The sequence below is a fragment of the Mytilus trossulus genome, chromosome 5, assembly GCF_036588685.1.
Source record: "Mytilus trossulus isolate FHL-02 chromosome 5, PNRI_Mtr1.1.1.hap1, whole genome shotgun sequence".
NCBI lineage: Eukaryota > Metazoa > Mollusca > Bivalvia > Mytilida > Mytilidae > Mytilus > Mytilus trossulus.
This window is the reverse complement of record NC_086377.1, coordinates 18516347-18530456: the sequence shown is the minus strand read 5'-3', so window position 1 is coordinate 18530456 and position 14110 is coordinate 18516347. Positions and strand designations below refer to the sequence as shown.

Sequence of the window (14110 nt, the reverse complement as noted above, 5' to 3'; positions counted from 1 at the left end):
CGCTTTTTTTGGTTTTTATTACTAAATGTACAATACATCCAAATACGTATAAATCCTCAATTTTAACCATTTGTATACAGACCCCGTGATAGCTCAGTTGGTAGAGCGGGAGACTGTAGTGGAATGAGAAAGTCTGACATCTCTAGGTCGGTGGTTCGACTCCGCCTCACGGGATATTTTTTGGTCCCATTTCACTCTCAAATATTACCATTGTTCAAGGAATTTTAGCTAATGCACATTACATTAGCGGCTTTTTATGCATGTACGACGTTTCAACCTTATTCATTTTGTTTTAACGACAGACCGCCAAAGCATTTGTAGGCATATCACGTAATTGTGCTAAATATAAATAAATCTTCATTAGATCCTTGATTGGCTTTTCCTTGATCACCTATTTCTCATTGTCTACAAATGTAGCTCTCGAGACTACTTTGAACTGTAGTTAGAACCGATAAAGTGACTGAATGACATCTGTACGCATAAAGGCGTTATTTAATGACATATTACCCAAGAGGGGGACTAGCTCACATGGTAGAGCGCTCGCTTAGCATGCGAGAGGTACCGGGATCGATGCCCGGGTCCTCCATTAATTTTTGAATGTCGCCAATACTCAATTTTTCGGTAGTCTTTCAGCATTGAAAATGAATAGAGTCTGATATGAACGAAATAAGGAAATTGTGTCGATTCGAGTGTATGTCCTGCCCTTACACATGTTACAAGAATCCTTCATTCATTGACATTCTCATGTTTATTTTAATGTGATTAGTTCGACTCGTTCACCACATTCGGGATGTATTATAATAATGAGTAAATAATCTGTCATAAAGGATTAATGATGCAGTGATAGTCAGATTTAGTGGATTGGTTTCAAACCCTTACACAGGTATTATCCGGTGTTACTATACCGGTCAAATTGACAATTAAAGAATGAAAATCCAAAGCCAAGTAAAAAATAATGTCCTCCCCGGCGGGGAATCGAACCCCGGTCTCCCGCGTGACAGGCGGGGATACTAACCACTATACTACCGAGGACTTAGTAACGACCATCATTTTTAGGTACTTAACGCTCACTGGTATCTTGTTAATATATTGAACGCATCCGCAAATTCAGAGTATTGATTGCTGTAGGCGATATGTTAAGCGCAACCGATCCGTCATTCTACTTATTTGTTTTCTCTGCTACTCTTGCCAAATTGAAATATCATAATGAATTATCGCCCCTCCTTCCCCTAATATATGTTTCAGATTCAATTGATGGCGCTTTTTTTGGTTTTTATTACTAAATGTACAATACATCCAAATACGTATAAATCCTCAATTTTAACCATTTGTATACAGACCCCGTGATAGCTCAGTTGGTAGAGCGGGAGACTGTAGTGGAATGAGAAAGTCTGACATCTCTAGGTCGGTGGTTCGACTCCGCCTCACGGGATATTTTTTGGTCCCATTTCACTCTCAAATATTACCATTGTTCAAGGAATTTTAGCTAATGCACATTACATTAGCGGCTTTTTATGCATGTACGACGTTTCAACCTTATTCATTTTGTTTTAACGACAGACCGCCAAAGCATTTGTAGGCATATCACGTAATTGTGCTAAATATAAATAAATCTTCATTAGATCCTTGATTGGCTTTTCCTTGATCACCTATTTCTCATTGTCTACAAATGTAGCTCTCGAGACTACTTTGAACTGTAGTTAGAACCGATAAAGTGACTGAATGACATCTGTACGCATAAAGGCGTTATTTAATGACATATTACCCAAGAGGGGGACTAGCTCACATGGTAGAGCGCTCGCTTAGCATGCGAGAGGTACCGGGATCGATGCCCGGGTCCTCCATTAATTTTTGAATGTCGCCAATACTCAATTTTTCGGTAGTCTTTCAGCATTGAAAATGAATAGAGTCTGATATGAACGAAATAAGGAAATTGTGTCGATTCGAGTGTATGTCCTGCCCTTACACATGTTACAAGAATCCTTCATTCATTGACATTCTCATGTTTATTTTAATGTGATTAGTTCGACTCGTTCACCACATTCGGGATGTATTATAATAATGAGTAAATAATCTGTCATAAAGGATTAATGATGCAGTGATAGTCAGATTTAGTGGATTGGTTTCAAACCCTTACACAGGTATTATCCGGTGTTACTATACCGGTCAAATTGACAATTAAAGAATGAAAATCCAAAGCCAAGTAAAAAATAATGTCCTCCCCGGCGGGGAATCGAACCCCGGTCTCCCGCGTGACAGGCGGGGATACTAACCACTATACTACCGAGGACTTAGTAACGACCATCATTTTTAGGTACTTAACGCTCACTGGTATCTTGTTAATATATTGAACGCATCCGCAAATTCAGAGTATTGATTGCTGTAGGCGATATGTTAAGCGCAACCGATCCGTCATTCTACTTATTTGTTTTCTCTGCTACTCTTGCCAAATTGAAATATCATAATGAATTATCGCCCCTCCTTCCCCTAATATATGTTTCAGATTCAATTGATGGCGCTTTTTTTGGTTTTTATTACTAAATGTACAATACATCCAAATACGTATAAATCCTCAATTTTAACCATTTGTATACAGACCCCGTGATAGCTCAGTTGGTAGAGCGGGAGACTGTAGTGGAATGAGAAAGTCTGACATCTCTAGGTCGGTGGTTCGACTCCGCCTCACGGGATATTTTTTGGTCCCATTTCACTCTCAAATATTACCATTGTTCAAGGAATTTTAGCTAATGCACATTACATTAGCGGCTTTTTATGCATGTACGACGTTTCAACCTTATTCATTTTGTTTTAACGACAGACCGCCAAAGCATTTGTAGGCATATCACGTAATTGTGCTAAATATAAATAAATCTTCATTAGATCCTTGATTGGCTTTTCCTTGATCACCTATTTCTCATTGTCTACAAATGTAGCTCTCGAGACTACTTTGAACTGTAGTTAGAACCGATAAAGTGACTGAATGACATCTGTACGCATAAAGGCGTTATTTAATGACATATTACCCAAGAGGGGGACTAGCTCACATGGTAGAGCGCTCGCTTAGCATGCGAGAGGTACCGGGATCGATGCCCGGGTCCTCCATTAATTTTTGAATGTCGCCAATACTCAATTTTTCGGTAGTCTTTCAGCATTGAAAATGAATAGAGTCTGATATGAACGAAATAAGGAAATTGTGTCGATTCGAGTGTATGTCCTGCCCTTACACATGTTACAAGAATCCTTCATTCATTGACATTCTCATGTTTATTTTAATGTGATTAGTTCGACTCGTTCACCACATTCGGGATGTATTATAATAATGAGTAAATAATCTGTCATAAAGGATTAATGATGCAGTGATAGTCAGATTTAGTGGATTGGTTTCAAACCCTTACACAGGTATTATCCGGTGTTACTATACCGGTCAAATTGACAATTAAAGAATGAAAATCCAAAGCCAAGTAAAAAATAATGTCCTCCCCGGCGGGGAATCGAACCCCGGTCTCCCGCGTGACAGGCGGGGATACTAACCACTATACTACCGAGGACTTAGTAACGACCATCATTTTTAGGTACTTAACGCTCACTGGTATCTTGTTAATATATTGAACGCATCCGCAAATTCAGAGTATTGATTGCTGTAGGCGATATGTTAAGCGCAACCGATCCGTCATTCTACTTATTTGTTTTCTCTGCTACTCTTGCCAAATTGAAATATCATAATGAATTATCGCCCCTCCTTCCCCTAATATATGTTTCAGATTCAATTGATGGCGCTTTTTTTGGTTTTTATTACTAAATGTACAATACATCCAAATACGTATAAATCCTCAATTTTAACCATTTGTATACAGACCCCGTGATAGCTCAGTTGGTAGAGCGGGAGACTGTAGTGGAATGAGAAAGTCTGACATCTCTAGGTCGGTGGTTCGACTCCGCCTCACGGGATATTTTTTGGTCCCATTTCACTCTCAAATATTACCATTGTTCAAGGAATTTTAGCTAATGCACATTACATTAGCGGCTTTTTATGCATGTACGACGTTTCAACCTTATTCATTTTGTTTTAACGACAGACCGCCAAAGCATTTGTAGGCATATCACGTAATTGTGCTAAATATAAATAAATCTTCATTAGATCCTTGATTGGCTTTTCCTTGATCACCTATTTCTCATTGTCTACAAATGTAGCTCTCGAGACTACTTTGAACTGTAGTTAGAACCGATAAAGTGACTGAATGACATCTGTACGCATAAAGGCGTTATTTAATGACATATTACCCAAGAGGGGGACTAGCTCACATGGTAGAGCGCTCGCTTAGCATGCGAGAGGTACCGGGATCGATGCCCGGGTCCTCCATTAATTTTTGAATGTCGCCAATACTCAATTTTTCGGTAGTCTTTCAGCATTGAAAATGAATAGAGTCTGATATGAACGAAATAAGGAAATTGTGTCGATTCGAGTGTATGTCCTGCCCTTACACATGTTACAAGAATCCTTCATTCATTGACATTCTCATGTTTATTTTAATGTGATTAGTTCGACTCGTTCACCACATTCGGGATGTATTATAATAATGAGTAAATAATCTGTCATAAAGGATTAATGATGCAGTGATAGTCAGATTTAGTGGATTGGTTTCAAACCCTTACACAGGTATTATCCGGTGTTACTATACCGGTCAAATTGACAATTAAAGAATGAAAATCCAAAGCCAAGTAAAAAATAATGTCCTCCCCGGCGGGGAATCGAACCCCGGTCTCCCGCGTGACAGGCGGGGATACTAACCACTATACTACCGAGGACTTAGTAACGACCATCATTTTTAGGTACTTAACGCTCACTGGTATCTTGTTAATATATTGAACGCATCCGCAAATTCAGAGTATTGATTGCTGTAGGCGATATGTTAAGCGCAACCGATCCGTCATTCTACTTATTTGTTTTCTCTGCTACTCTTGCCAAATTGAAATATCATAATGAATTATCGCCCCTCCTTCCCCTAATATATGTTTCAGATTCAATTGATGGCGCTTTTTTTGGTTTTTATTACTAAATGTACAATACATCCAAATACGTATAAATCCTCAATTTTAACCATTTGTATACAGACCCCGTGATAGCTCAGTTGGTAGAGCGGGAGACTGTAGTGGAATGAGAAAGTCTGACATCTCTAGGTCGGTGGTTCGACTCCGCCTCACGGGATATTTTTTGGTCCCATTTCACTCTCAAATATTACCATTGTTCAAGGAATTTTAGCTAATGCACATTACATTAGCGGCTTTTTATGCATGTACGACGTTTCAACCTTATTCATTTTGTTTTAACGACAGACCGCCAAAGCATTTGTAGGCATATCACGTAATTGTGCTAAATATAAATAAATCTTCATTAGATCCTTGATTGGCTTTTCCTTGATCACCTATTTCTCATTGTCTACAAATGTAGCTCTCGAGACTACTTTGAACTGTAGTTAGAACCGATAAAGTGACTGAATGACATCTGTACGCATAAAGGCGTTATTTAATGACATATTACCCAAGAGGGGGACTAGCTCACATGGTAGAGCGCTCGCTTAGCATGCGAGAGGTACCGGGATCGATGCCCGGGTCCTCCATTAATTTTTGAATGTCGCCAATACTCAATTTTTCGGTAGTCTTTCAGCATTGAAAATGAATAGAGTCTGATATGAACGAAATAAGGAAATTGTGTCGATTCGAGTGTATGTCCTGCCCTTACACATGTTACAAGAATCCTTCATTCATTGACATTCTCATGTTTATTTTAATGTGATTAGTTCGACTCGTTCACCACATTCGGGATGTATTATAATAATGAGTAAATAATCTGTCATAAAGGATTAATGATGCAGTGATAGTCAGATTTAGTGGATTGGTTTCAAACCCTTACACAGGTATTATCCGGTGTTACTATACCGGTCAAATTGACAATTAAAGAATGAAAATCCAAAGCCAAGTAAAAAATAATGTCCTCCCCGGCGGGGAATCGAACCCCGGTCTCCCGCGTGACAGGCGGGGATACTAACCACTATACTACCGAGGACTTAGTAACGACCATCATTTTTAGGTACTTAACGCTCACTGGTATCTTGTTAATATATTGAACGCATCCGCAAATTCAGAGTATTGATTGCTGTAGGCGATATGTTAAGCGCAACCGATCCGTCATTCTACTTATTTGTTTTCTCTGCTACTCTTGCCAAATTGAAATATCATAATGAATTATCGCCCCTCCTTCCCCTAATATATGTTTCAGATTCAATTGATGGCGCTTTTTTTGGTTTTTATTACTAAATGTACAATACATCCAAATACGTATAAATCCTCAATTTTAACCATTTGTATACAGACCCCGTGATAGCTCAGTTGGTAGAGCGGGAGACTGTAGTGGAATGAGAAAGTCTGACATCTCTAGGTCGGTGGTTCGACTCCGCCTCACGGGATATTTTTTGGTCCCATTTCACTCTCAAATATTACCATTGTTCAAGGAATTTTAGCTAATGCACATTACATTAGCGGCTTTTTATGCATGTACGACGTTTCAACCTTATTCATTTTGTTTTAACGACAGACCGCCAAAGCATTTGTAGGCATATCACGTAATTGTGCTAAATATAAATAAATCTTCATTAGATCCTTGATTGGCTTTTCCTTGATCACCTATTTCTCATTGTCTACAAATGTAGCTCTCGAGACTACTTTGAACTGTAGTTAGAACCGATAAAGTGACTGAATGACATCTGTACGCATAAAGGCGTTATTTAATGACATATTACCCAAGAGGGGGACTAGCTCACATGGTAGAGCGCTCGCTTAGCATGCGAGAGGTACCGGGATCGATGCCCGGGTCCTCCATTAATTTTTGAATGTCGCCAATACTCAATTTTTCGGTAGTCTTTCAGCATTGAAAATGAATAGAGTCTGATATGAACGAAATAAGGAAATTGTGTCGATTCGAGTGTATGTCCTGCCCTTACACATGTTACAAGAATCCTTCATTCATTGACATTCTCATGTTTATTTTAATGTGATTAGTTCGACTCGTTCACCACATTCGGGATGTATTATAATAATGAGTAAATAATCTGTCATAAAGGATTAATGATGCAGTGATAGTCAGATTTAGTGGATTGGTTTCAAACCCTTACACAGGTATTATCCGGTGTTACTATACCGGTCAAATTGACAATTAAAGAATGAAAATCCAAAGCCAAGTAAAAAATAATGTCCTCCCCGGCGGGGAATCGAACCCCGGTCTCCCGCGTGACAGGCGGGGATACTAACCACTATACTACCGAGGACTTAGTAACGACCATCATTTTTAGGTACTTAACGCTCACTGGTATCTTGTTAATATATTGAACGCATCCGCAAATTCAGAGTATTGATTGCTGTAGGCGATATGTTAAGCGCAACCGATCCGTCATTCTACTTATTTGTTTTCTCTGCTACTCTTGCCAAATTGAAATATCATAATGAATTATCGCCCCTCCTTCCCCTAATATATGTTTCAGATTCAATTGATGGCGCTTTTTTTGGTTTTTATTACTAAATGTACAATACATCCAAATACGTATAAATCCTCAATTTTAACCATTTGTATACAGACCCCGTGATAGCTCAGTTGGTAGAGCGGGAGACTGTAGTGGAATGAGAAAGTCTGACATCTCTAGGTCGGTGGTTCGACTCCGCCTCACGGGATATTTTTTGGTCCCATTTCACTCTCAAATATTACCATTGTTCAAGGAATTTTAGCTAATGCACATTACATTAGCGGCTTTTTATGCATGTACGACGTTTCAACCTTATTCATTTTGTTTTAACGACAGACCGCCAAAGCATTTGTAGGCATATCACGTAATTGTGCTAAATATAAATAAATCTTCATTAGATCCTTGATTGGCTTTTCCTTGATCACCTATTTCTCATTGTCTACAAATGTAGCTCTCGAGACTACTTTGAACTGTAGTTAGAACCGATAAAGTGACTGAATGACATCTGTACGCATAAAGGCGTTATTTAATGACATATTACCCAAGAGGGGGACTAGCTCACATGGTAGAGCGCTCGCTTAGCATGCGAGAGGTACCGGGATCGATGCCCGGGTCCTCCATTAATTTTTGAATGTCGCCAATACTCAATTTTTCGGTAGTCTTTCAGCATTGAAAATGAATAGAGTCTGATATGAACGAAATAAGGAAATTGTGTCGATTCGAGTGTATGTCCTGCCCTTACACATGTTACAAGAATCCTTCATTCATTGACATTCTCATGTTTATTTTAATGTGATTAGTTCGACTCGTTCACCACATTCGGGATGTATTATAATAATGAGTAAATAATCTGTCATAAAGGATTAATGATGCAGTGATAGTCAGATTTAGTGGATTGGTTTCAAACCCTTACACAGGTATTATCCGGTGTTACTATACCGGTCAAATTGACAATTAAAGAATGAAAATCCAAAGCCAAGTAAAAAATAATGTCCTCCCCGGCGGGGAATCGAACCCCGGTCTCCCGCGTGACAGGCGGGGATACTAACCACTATACTACCGAGGACTTAGTAACGACCATCATTTTTAGGTACTTAACGCTCACTGGTATCTTGTTAATATATTGAACGCATCCGCAAATTCAGAGTATTGATTGCTGTAGGCGATATGTTAAGCGCAACCGATCCGTCATTCTACTTATTTGTTTTCTCTGCTACTCTTGCCAAATTGAAATATCATAATGAATTATCGCCCCTCCTTCCCCTAATATATGTTTCAGATTCAATTGATGGCGCTTTTTTTGGTTTTTATTACTAAATGTACAATACATCCAAATACGTATAAATCCTCAATTTTAACCATTTGTATACAGACCCCGTGATAGCTCAGTTGGTAGAGCGGGAGACTGTAGTGGAATGAGAAAGTCTGACATCTCTAGGTCGGTGGTTCGACTCCGCCTCACGGGATATTTTTTGGTCCCATTTCACTCTCAAATATTACCATTGTTCAAGGAATTTTAGCTAATGCACATTACATTAGCGGCTTTTTATGCATGTACGACGTTTCAACCTTATTCATTTTGTTTTAACGACAGACCGCCAAAGCATTTGTAGGCATATCACGTAATTGTGCTAAATATAAATAAATCTTCATTAGATCCTTGATTGGCTTTTCCTTGATCACCTATTTCTCATTGTCTACAAATGTAGCTCTCGAGACTACTTTGAACTGTAGTTAGAACCGATAAAGTGACTGAATGACATCTGTACGCATAAAGGCGTTATTTAATGACATATTACCCAAGAGGGGGACTAGCTCACATGGTAGAGCGCTCGCTTAGCATGCGAGAGGTACCGGGATCGATGCCCGGGTCCTCCATTAATTTTTGAATGTCGCCAATACTCAATTTTTCGGTAGTCTTTCAGCATTGAAAATGAATAGAGTCTGATATGAACGAAATAAGGAAATTGTGTCGATTCGAGTGTATGTCCTGCCCTTACACATGTTACAAGAATCCTTCATTCATTGACATTCTCATGTTTATTTTAATGTGATTAGTTCGACTCGTTCACCACATTCGGGATGTATTATAATAATGAGTAAATAATCTGTCATAAAGGATTAATGATGCAGTGATAGTCAGATTTAGTGGATTGGTTTCAAACCCTTACACAGGTATTATCCGGTGTTACTATACCGGTCAAATTGACAATTAAAGAATGAAAATCCAAAGCCAAGTAAAAAATAATGTCCTCCCCGGCGGGGAATCGAACCCCGGTCTCCCGCGTGACAGGCGGGGATACTAACCACTATACTACCGAGGACTTAGTAACGACCATCATTTTTAGGTACTTAACGCTCACTGGTATCTTGTTAATATATTGAACGCATCCGCAAATTCAGAGTATTGATTGCTGTAGGCGATATGTTAAGCGCAACCGATCCGTCATTCTACTTATTTGTTTTCTCTGCTACTCTTGCCAAATTGAAATATCATAATGAATTATCGCCCCTCCTTCCCCTAATATATGTTTCAGATTCAATTGATGGCGCTTTTTTTGGTTTTTATTACTAAATGTACAATACATCCAAATACGTATAAATCCTCAATTTTAACCATTTGTATACAGACCCCGTGATAGCTCAGTTGGTAGAGCGGGAGACTGTAGTGGAATGAGAAAGTCTGACATCTCTAGGTCGGTGGTTCGACTCCGCCTCACGGGATATTTTTTGGTCCCATTTCACTCTCAAATATTACCATTGTTCAAGGAATTTTAGCTAATGCACATTACATTAGCGGCTTTTTATGCATGTACGACGTTTCAACCTTATTCATTTTGTTTTAACGACAGACCGCCAAAGCATTTGTAGGCATATCACGTAATTGTGCTAAATATAAATAAATCTTCATTAGATCCTTGATTGGCTTTTCCTTGATCACCTATTTCTCATTGTCTACAAATGTAGCTCTCGAGACTACTTTGAACTGTAGTTAGAACCGATAAAGTGACTGAATGACATCTGTACGCATAAAGGCGTTATTTAATGACATATTACCCAAGAGGGGGACTAGCTCACATGGTAGAGCGCTCGCTTAGCATGCGAGAGGTACCGGGATCGATGCCCGGGTCCTCCATTAATTTTTGAATGTCGCCAATACTCAATTTTTCGGTAGTCTTTCAGCATTGAAAATGAATAGAGTCTGATATGAACGAAATAAGGAAATTGTGTCGATTCGAGTGTATGTCCTGCCCTTACACATGTTACAAGAATCCTTCATTCATTGACATTCTCATGTTTATTTTAATGTGATTAGTTCGACTCGTTCACCACATTCGGGATGTATTATAATAATGAGTAAATAATCTGTCATAAAGGATTAATGATGCAGTGATAGTCAGATTTAGTGGATTGGTTTCAAACCCTTACACAGGTATTATCCGGTGTTACTATACCGGTCAAATTGACAATTAAAGAATGAAAATCCAAAGCCAAGTAAAAAATAATGTCCTCCCCGGCGGGGAATCGAACCCCGGTCTCCCGCGTGACAGGCGGGGATACTAACCACTATACTACCGAGGACTTAGTAACGACCATCATTTTTAGGTACTTAACGCTCACTGGTATCTTGTTAATATATTGAACGCATCCGCAAATTCAGAGTATTGATTGCTGTAGGCGATATGTTAAGCGCAACCGATCCGTCATTCTACTTATTTGTTTTCTCTGCTACTCTTGCCAAATTGAAATATCATAATGAATTATCGCCCCTCCTTCCCCTAATATATGTTTCAGATTCAATTGATGGCGCTTTTTTTGGTTTTTATTACTAAATGTACAATACATCCAAATACGTATAAATCCTCAATTTTAACCATTTGTATACAGACCCCGTGATAGCTCAGTTGGTAGAGCGGGAGACTGTAGTGGAATGAGAAAGTCTGACATCTCTAGGTCGGTGGTTCGACTCCGCCTCACGGGATATTTTTTGGTCCCATTTCACTCTCAAATATTACCATTGTTCAAGGAATTTTAGCTAATGCACATTACATTAGCGGCTTTTTATGCATGTACGACGTTTCAACCTTATTCATTTTGTTTTAACGACAGACCGCCAAAGCATTTGTAGGCATATCACGTAATTGTGCTAAATATAAATAAATCTTCATTAGATCCTTGATTGGCTTTTCCTTGATCACCTATTTCTCATTGTCTACAAATGTAGCTCTCGAGACTACTTTGAACTGTAGTTAGAACCGATAAAGTGACTGAATGACATCTGTACGCATAAAGGCGTTATTTAATGACATATTACCCAAGAGGGGGACTAGCTCACATGGTAGAGCGCTCGCTTAGCATGCGAGAGGTACCGGGATCGATGCCCGGGTCCTCCATTAATTTTTGAATGTCGCCAATACTCAATTTTTCGGTAGTCTTTCAGCATTGAAAATGAATAGAGTCTGATATGAACGAAATAAGGAAATTGTGTCGATTCGAGTGTATGTCCTGCCCTTACACATGTTACAAGAATCCTTCATTCATTGACATTCTCATGTTTATTTTAATGTGATTAGTTCGACTCGTTCACCACATTCGGGATGTATTATAATAATGAGTAAATAATCTGTCATAAAGGATTAATGATGCAGTGATAGTCAGATTTAGTGGATTGGTTTCAAACCCTTACACAGGTATTATCCGGTGTTACTATACCGGTCAAATTGACAATTAAAGAATGAAAATCCAAAGCCAAGTAAAAAATAATGTCCTCCCCGGCGGGGAATCGAACCCCGGTCTCCCGCGTGACAGGCGGGGATACTAACCACTATACTACCGAGGACTTAGTAACGACCATCATTTTTAGGTACTTAACGCTCACTGGTATCTTGTTAATATATTGAACGCATCCGCAAATTCAGAGTATTGATTGCTGTAGGCGATATGTTAAGCGCAACCGATCCGTCATTCTACTTATTTGTTTTCTCTGCTACTCTTGCCAAATTGAAATATCATAATGAATTATCGCCCCTCCTTCCCCTAATATATGTTTCAGATTCAATTGATGGCGCTTTTTTTGGTTTTTATTACTAAATGTACAATACATCCAAATACGTATAAATCCTCAATTTTAACCATTTGTATACAGACCCCGTGATAGCTCAGTTGGTAGAGCGGGAGACTGTAGTGGAATGAGAAAGTCTGACATCTCTAGGTCGGTGGTTCGACTCCGCCTCACGGGATATTTTTTGGTCCCATTTCACTCTCAAATATTACCATTGTTCAAGGAATTTTAGCTAATGCACATTACATTAGCGGCTTTTTATGCATGTACGACGTTTCAACCTTATTCATTTTGTTTTAACGACAGACCGCCAAAGCATTTGTAGGCATATCACGTAATTGTGCTAAATATAAATAAATCTTCATTAGATCCTTGATTGGCTTTTCCTTGATCACCTATTTCTCATTGTCTACAAATGTAGCTCTCGAGACTACTTTGAACTGTAGTTAGAACCGATAAAGTGACTGAATGACATCTGTACGCATAAAGGCGTTATTTAATGACATATTACCCAAGAGGGGGACTAGCTCACATGGTAGAGCGCTCGCTTAGCATGCGAGAGGTACCGGGATCGATGCCCGGGTCCTCCATTAATTTTTGAATGTCGCCAATACTCAATTTTTCGGTAGTCTTTCAGCATTGAAAATGAATAGAGTCTGATATGAACGAAATAAGGAAATTGTGTCGATTCGAGTGTATGTCCTGCCCTTACACATGTTACAAGAATCCTTCATTCATTGACATTCTCATGTTTATTTTAATGTGATTAGTTCGACTCGTTCACCACATTCGGGATGTATTATAATAATGAGTAAATAATCTGTCATAAAGGATTAATGATGCAGTGATAGTCAGATTTAGTGGATTGGTTTCAAACCCTTACACAGGTATTATCCGGTGTTACTATACCGGTCAAATTGACAATTAAAGAATGAAAATCCAAAGCCAAGTAAAAAATAATGTCCTCCCCGGCGGGGAATCGAACCCCGGTCTCCCGCGTGACAGGCGGGGATACTAACCACTATACTACCGAGGACTTAGTAACGACCATCATTTTTAGGTACTTAACGCTCACTGGTATCTTGTTAATATATTGAACGCATCCGCAAATTCAGAGTATTGATTGCTGTAGGCGATATGTTAAGCGCAACCGATCCGTCATTCTACTTATTTGTTTTCTCTGCTACTCTTGCCAAATTGAAATATCATAATGAATTATCGCCCCTCCTTCCCCTAATATATGTTTCAGATTCAATTGATGGCGCTTTTTTTGGTTTTTATTACTAAATGTACAATACATCCAAATACGTATAAATCCTCAATTTTAACCATTTGTATACAGACCCCGTGATAGCTCAGTTGGTAGAGCGGGAGACTGTAGTGGAATGAGAAAGTCTGACATCTCTAGGTCGGTGGTTCGACTCCGCCTCACGGGATATTTTTTGGTCCCATTTCACTCTCAAATATTACCATTGTTCAAGGAATTTTAGCTAATGCACATTACATTAGCGGCTTTTTATGCATGTACGACGTT

General features: G+C 39.0%; 34 non-coding genes across 34 annotated transcripts; 23 read left to right on the top strand and 11 right to left on the bottom strand.

Moving 5' to 3' along the window:
- Nucleotides 1-82: 82 nt before the first annotated feature.
- Nucleotides 83-174, top strand: Trnay-gua (transfer RNA tyrosine (anticodon GUA)). Its single transcript is given in 2 exon segments — nucleotides 83-119; nucleotides 139-174. It is a non-coding gene; the product is annotated as a tRNA-Tyr (tRNA).
- Nucleotides 175-513: 339 nt separating this feature from the next.
- Trnaa-agc (transfer RNA alanine (anticodon AGC)) lies at nucleotides 514-586 on the top strand. Its single transcript has one exon. It is a non-coding gene; the product is annotated as a tRNA-Ala (tRNA).
- Nucleotides 587-960: 374 nt separating this feature from the next.
- On the bottom strand, nucleotides 961-1032 carry Trnad-guc (transfer RNA aspartic acid (anticodon GUC)). Its single transcript has one exon. It is a non-coding gene; the product is annotated as a tRNA-Asp (tRNA).
- Nucleotides 1033-1340: 308 nt separating this feature from the next.
- Trnay-gua (transfer RNA tyrosine (anticodon GUA)) lies at nucleotides 1341-1432 on the top strand. Its single transcript is given in 2 exon segments — nucleotides 1341-1377; nucleotides 1397-1432. It is a non-coding gene; the product is annotated as a tRNA-Tyr (tRNA).
- Nucleotides 1433-1771: 339 nt separating this feature from the next.
- Trnaa-agc (transfer RNA alanine (anticodon AGC)) lies at nucleotides 1772-1844 on the top strand. Its single transcript has one exon. It is a non-coding gene; the product is annotated as a tRNA-Ala (tRNA).
- A 374-nt stretch (nucleotides 1845-2218) lies between these two features.
- Nucleotides 2219-2290, bottom strand: Trnad-guc (transfer RNA aspartic acid (anticodon GUC)). The gene has a single exon. It is a non-coding gene; the product is annotated as a tRNA-Asp (tRNA).
- A 308-nt stretch (nucleotides 2291-2598) lies between these two features.
- Trnay-gua (transfer RNA tyrosine (anticodon GUA)) lies at nucleotides 2599-2690 on the top strand. The gene is given in 2 exon segments: nucleotides 2599-2635; nucleotides 2655-2690. It is a non-coding gene; the product is annotated as a tRNA-Tyr (tRNA).
- A 339-nt stretch (nucleotides 2691-3029) lies between these two features.
- Trnaa-agc (transfer RNA alanine (anticodon AGC)) lies at nucleotides 3030-3102 on the top strand. The gene has a single exon. It is a non-coding gene; the product is annotated as a tRNA-Ala (tRNA).
- A 374-nt stretch (nucleotides 3103-3476) lies between these two features.
- Nucleotides 3477-3548, bottom strand: Trnad-guc (transfer RNA aspartic acid (anticodon GUC)). Its single transcript has one exon. It is a non-coding gene; the product is annotated as a tRNA-Asp (tRNA).
- A 308-nt stretch (nucleotides 3549-3856) lies between these two features.
- Trnay-gua (transfer RNA tyrosine (anticodon GUA)) lies at nucleotides 3857-3948 on the top strand. The gene is given in 2 exon segments: nucleotides 3857-3893; nucleotides 3913-3948. It is a non-coding gene; the product is annotated as a tRNA-Tyr (tRNA).
- Nucleotides 3949-4287: 339 nt separating this feature from the next.
- Nucleotides 4288-4360, top strand: Trnaa-agc (transfer RNA alanine (anticodon AGC)). The gene has a single exon. It is a non-coding gene; the product is annotated as a tRNA-Ala (tRNA).
- A 374-nt stretch (nucleotides 4361-4734) lies between these two features.
- On the bottom strand, nucleotides 4735-4806 carry Trnad-guc (transfer RNA aspartic acid (anticodon GUC)). Its single transcript has one exon. It is a non-coding gene; the product is annotated as a tRNA-Asp (tRNA).
- Nucleotides 4807-5114: 308 nt separating this feature from the next.
- Trnay-gua (transfer RNA tyrosine (anticodon GUA)) lies at nucleotides 5115-5206 on the top strand. The gene is given in 2 exon segments: nucleotides 5115-5151; nucleotides 5171-5206. It is a non-coding gene; the product is annotated as a tRNA-Tyr (tRNA).
- A 339-nt stretch (nucleotides 5207-5545) lies between these two features.
- On the top strand, nucleotides 5546-5618 carry Trnaa-agc (transfer RNA alanine (anticodon AGC)). The gene has a single exon. It is a non-coding gene; the product is annotated as a tRNA-Ala (tRNA).
- A 374-nt stretch (nucleotides 5619-5992) lies between these two features.
- Trnad-guc (transfer RNA aspartic acid (anticodon GUC)) lies at nucleotides 5993-6064 on the bottom strand. The gene has a single exon. It is a non-coding gene; the product is annotated as a tRNA-Asp (tRNA).
- A 308-nt stretch (nucleotides 6065-6372) lies between these two features.
- Nucleotides 6373-6464, top strand: Trnay-gua (transfer RNA tyrosine (anticodon GUA)). Its single transcript is given in 2 exon segments — nucleotides 6373-6409; nucleotides 6429-6464. It is a non-coding gene; the product is annotated as a tRNA-Tyr (tRNA).
- A 339-nt stretch (nucleotides 6465-6803) lies between these two features.
- Nucleotides 6804-6876, top strand: Trnaa-agc (transfer RNA alanine (anticodon AGC)). Its single transcript has one exon. It is a non-coding gene; the product is annotated as a tRNA-Ala (tRNA).
- A 374-nt stretch (nucleotides 6877-7250) lies between these two features.
- On the bottom strand, nucleotides 7251-7322 carry Trnad-guc (transfer RNA aspartic acid (anticodon GUC)). The gene has a single exon. It is a non-coding gene; the product is annotated as a tRNA-Asp (tRNA).
- Nucleotides 7323-7630: 308 nt separating this feature from the next.
- Nucleotides 7631-7722, top strand: Trnay-gua (transfer RNA tyrosine (anticodon GUA)). The gene is given in 2 exon segments: nucleotides 7631-7667; nucleotides 7687-7722. It is a non-coding gene; the product is annotated as a tRNA-Tyr (tRNA).
- A 339-nt stretch (nucleotides 7723-8061) lies between these two features.
- On the top strand, nucleotides 8062-8134 carry Trnaa-agc (transfer RNA alanine (anticodon AGC)). The gene has a single exon. It is a non-coding gene; the product is annotated as a tRNA-Ala (tRNA).
- A 374-nt stretch (nucleotides 8135-8508) lies between these two features.
- Nucleotides 8509-8580, bottom strand: Trnad-guc (transfer RNA aspartic acid (anticodon GUC)). Its single transcript has one exon. It is a non-coding gene; the product is annotated as a tRNA-Asp (tRNA).
- Nucleotides 8581-8888: 308 nt separating this feature from the next.
- Trnay-gua (transfer RNA tyrosine (anticodon GUA)) lies at nucleotides 8889-8980 on the top strand. Its single transcript is given in 2 exon segments — nucleotides 8889-8925; nucleotides 8945-8980. It is a non-coding gene; the product is annotated as a tRNA-Tyr (tRNA).
- A 339-nt stretch (nucleotides 8981-9319) lies between these two features.
- Nucleotides 9320-9392, top strand: Trnaa-agc (transfer RNA alanine (anticodon AGC)). Its single transcript has one exon. It is a non-coding gene; the product is annotated as a tRNA-Ala (tRNA).
- Nucleotides 9393-9766: 374 nt separating this feature from the next.
- On the bottom strand, nucleotides 9767-9838 carry Trnad-guc (transfer RNA aspartic acid (anticodon GUC)). The gene has a single exon. It is a non-coding gene; the product is annotated as a tRNA-Asp (tRNA).
- Nucleotides 9839-10146: 308 nt separating this feature from the next.
- On the top strand, nucleotides 10147-10238 carry Trnay-gua (transfer RNA tyrosine (anticodon GUA)). The gene is given in 2 exon segments: nucleotides 10147-10183; nucleotides 10203-10238. It is a non-coding gene; the product is annotated as a tRNA-Tyr (tRNA).
- Nucleotides 10239-10577: 339 nt separating this feature from the next.
- Trnaa-agc (transfer RNA alanine (anticodon AGC)) lies at nucleotides 10578-10650 on the top strand. The gene has a single exon. It is a non-coding gene; the product is annotated as a tRNA-Ala (tRNA).
- A 374-nt stretch (nucleotides 10651-11024) lies between these two features.
- Trnad-guc (transfer RNA aspartic acid (anticodon GUC)) lies at nucleotides 11025-11096 on the bottom strand. Its single transcript has one exon. It is a non-coding gene; the product is annotated as a tRNA-Asp (tRNA).
- Nucleotides 11097-11404: 308 nt separating this feature from the next.
- On the top strand, nucleotides 11405-11496 carry Trnay-gua (transfer RNA tyrosine (anticodon GUA)). Its single transcript is given in 2 exon segments — nucleotides 11405-11441; nucleotides 11461-11496. It is a non-coding gene; the product is annotated as a tRNA-Tyr (tRNA).
- A 339-nt stretch (nucleotides 11497-11835) lies between these two features.
- On the top strand, nucleotides 11836-11908 carry Trnaa-agc (transfer RNA alanine (anticodon AGC)). The gene has a single exon. It is a non-coding gene; the product is annotated as a tRNA-Ala (tRNA).
- Nucleotides 11909-12282: 374 nt separating this feature from the next.
- On the bottom strand, nucleotides 12283-12354 carry Trnad-guc (transfer RNA aspartic acid (anticodon GUC)). Its single transcript has one exon. It is a non-coding gene; the product is annotated as a tRNA-Asp (tRNA).
- A 308-nt stretch (nucleotides 12355-12662) lies between these two features.
- Trnay-gua (transfer RNA tyrosine (anticodon GUA)) lies at nucleotides 12663-12754 on the top strand. The gene is given in 2 exon segments: nucleotides 12663-12699; nucleotides 12719-12754. It is a non-coding gene; the product is annotated as a tRNA-Tyr (tRNA).
- A 339-nt stretch (nucleotides 12755-13093) lies between these two features.
- On the top strand, nucleotides 13094-13166 carry Trnaa-agc (transfer RNA alanine (anticodon AGC)). Its single transcript has one exon. It is a non-coding gene; the product is annotated as a tRNA-Ala (tRNA).
- Nucleotides 13167-13540: 374 nt separating this feature from the next.
- Trnad-guc (transfer RNA aspartic acid (anticodon GUC)) lies at nucleotides 13541-13612 on the bottom strand. Its single transcript has one exon. It is a non-coding gene; the product is annotated as a tRNA-Asp (tRNA).
- Nucleotides 13613-13920: 308 nt separating this feature from the next.
- On the top strand, nucleotides 13921-14012 carry Trnay-gua (transfer RNA tyrosine (anticodon GUA)). The gene is given in 2 exon segments: nucleotides 13921-13957; nucleotides 13977-14012. It is a non-coding gene; the product is annotated as a tRNA-Tyr (tRNA).
- Nucleotides 14013-14110: the final 98 nt, after the last annotated feature.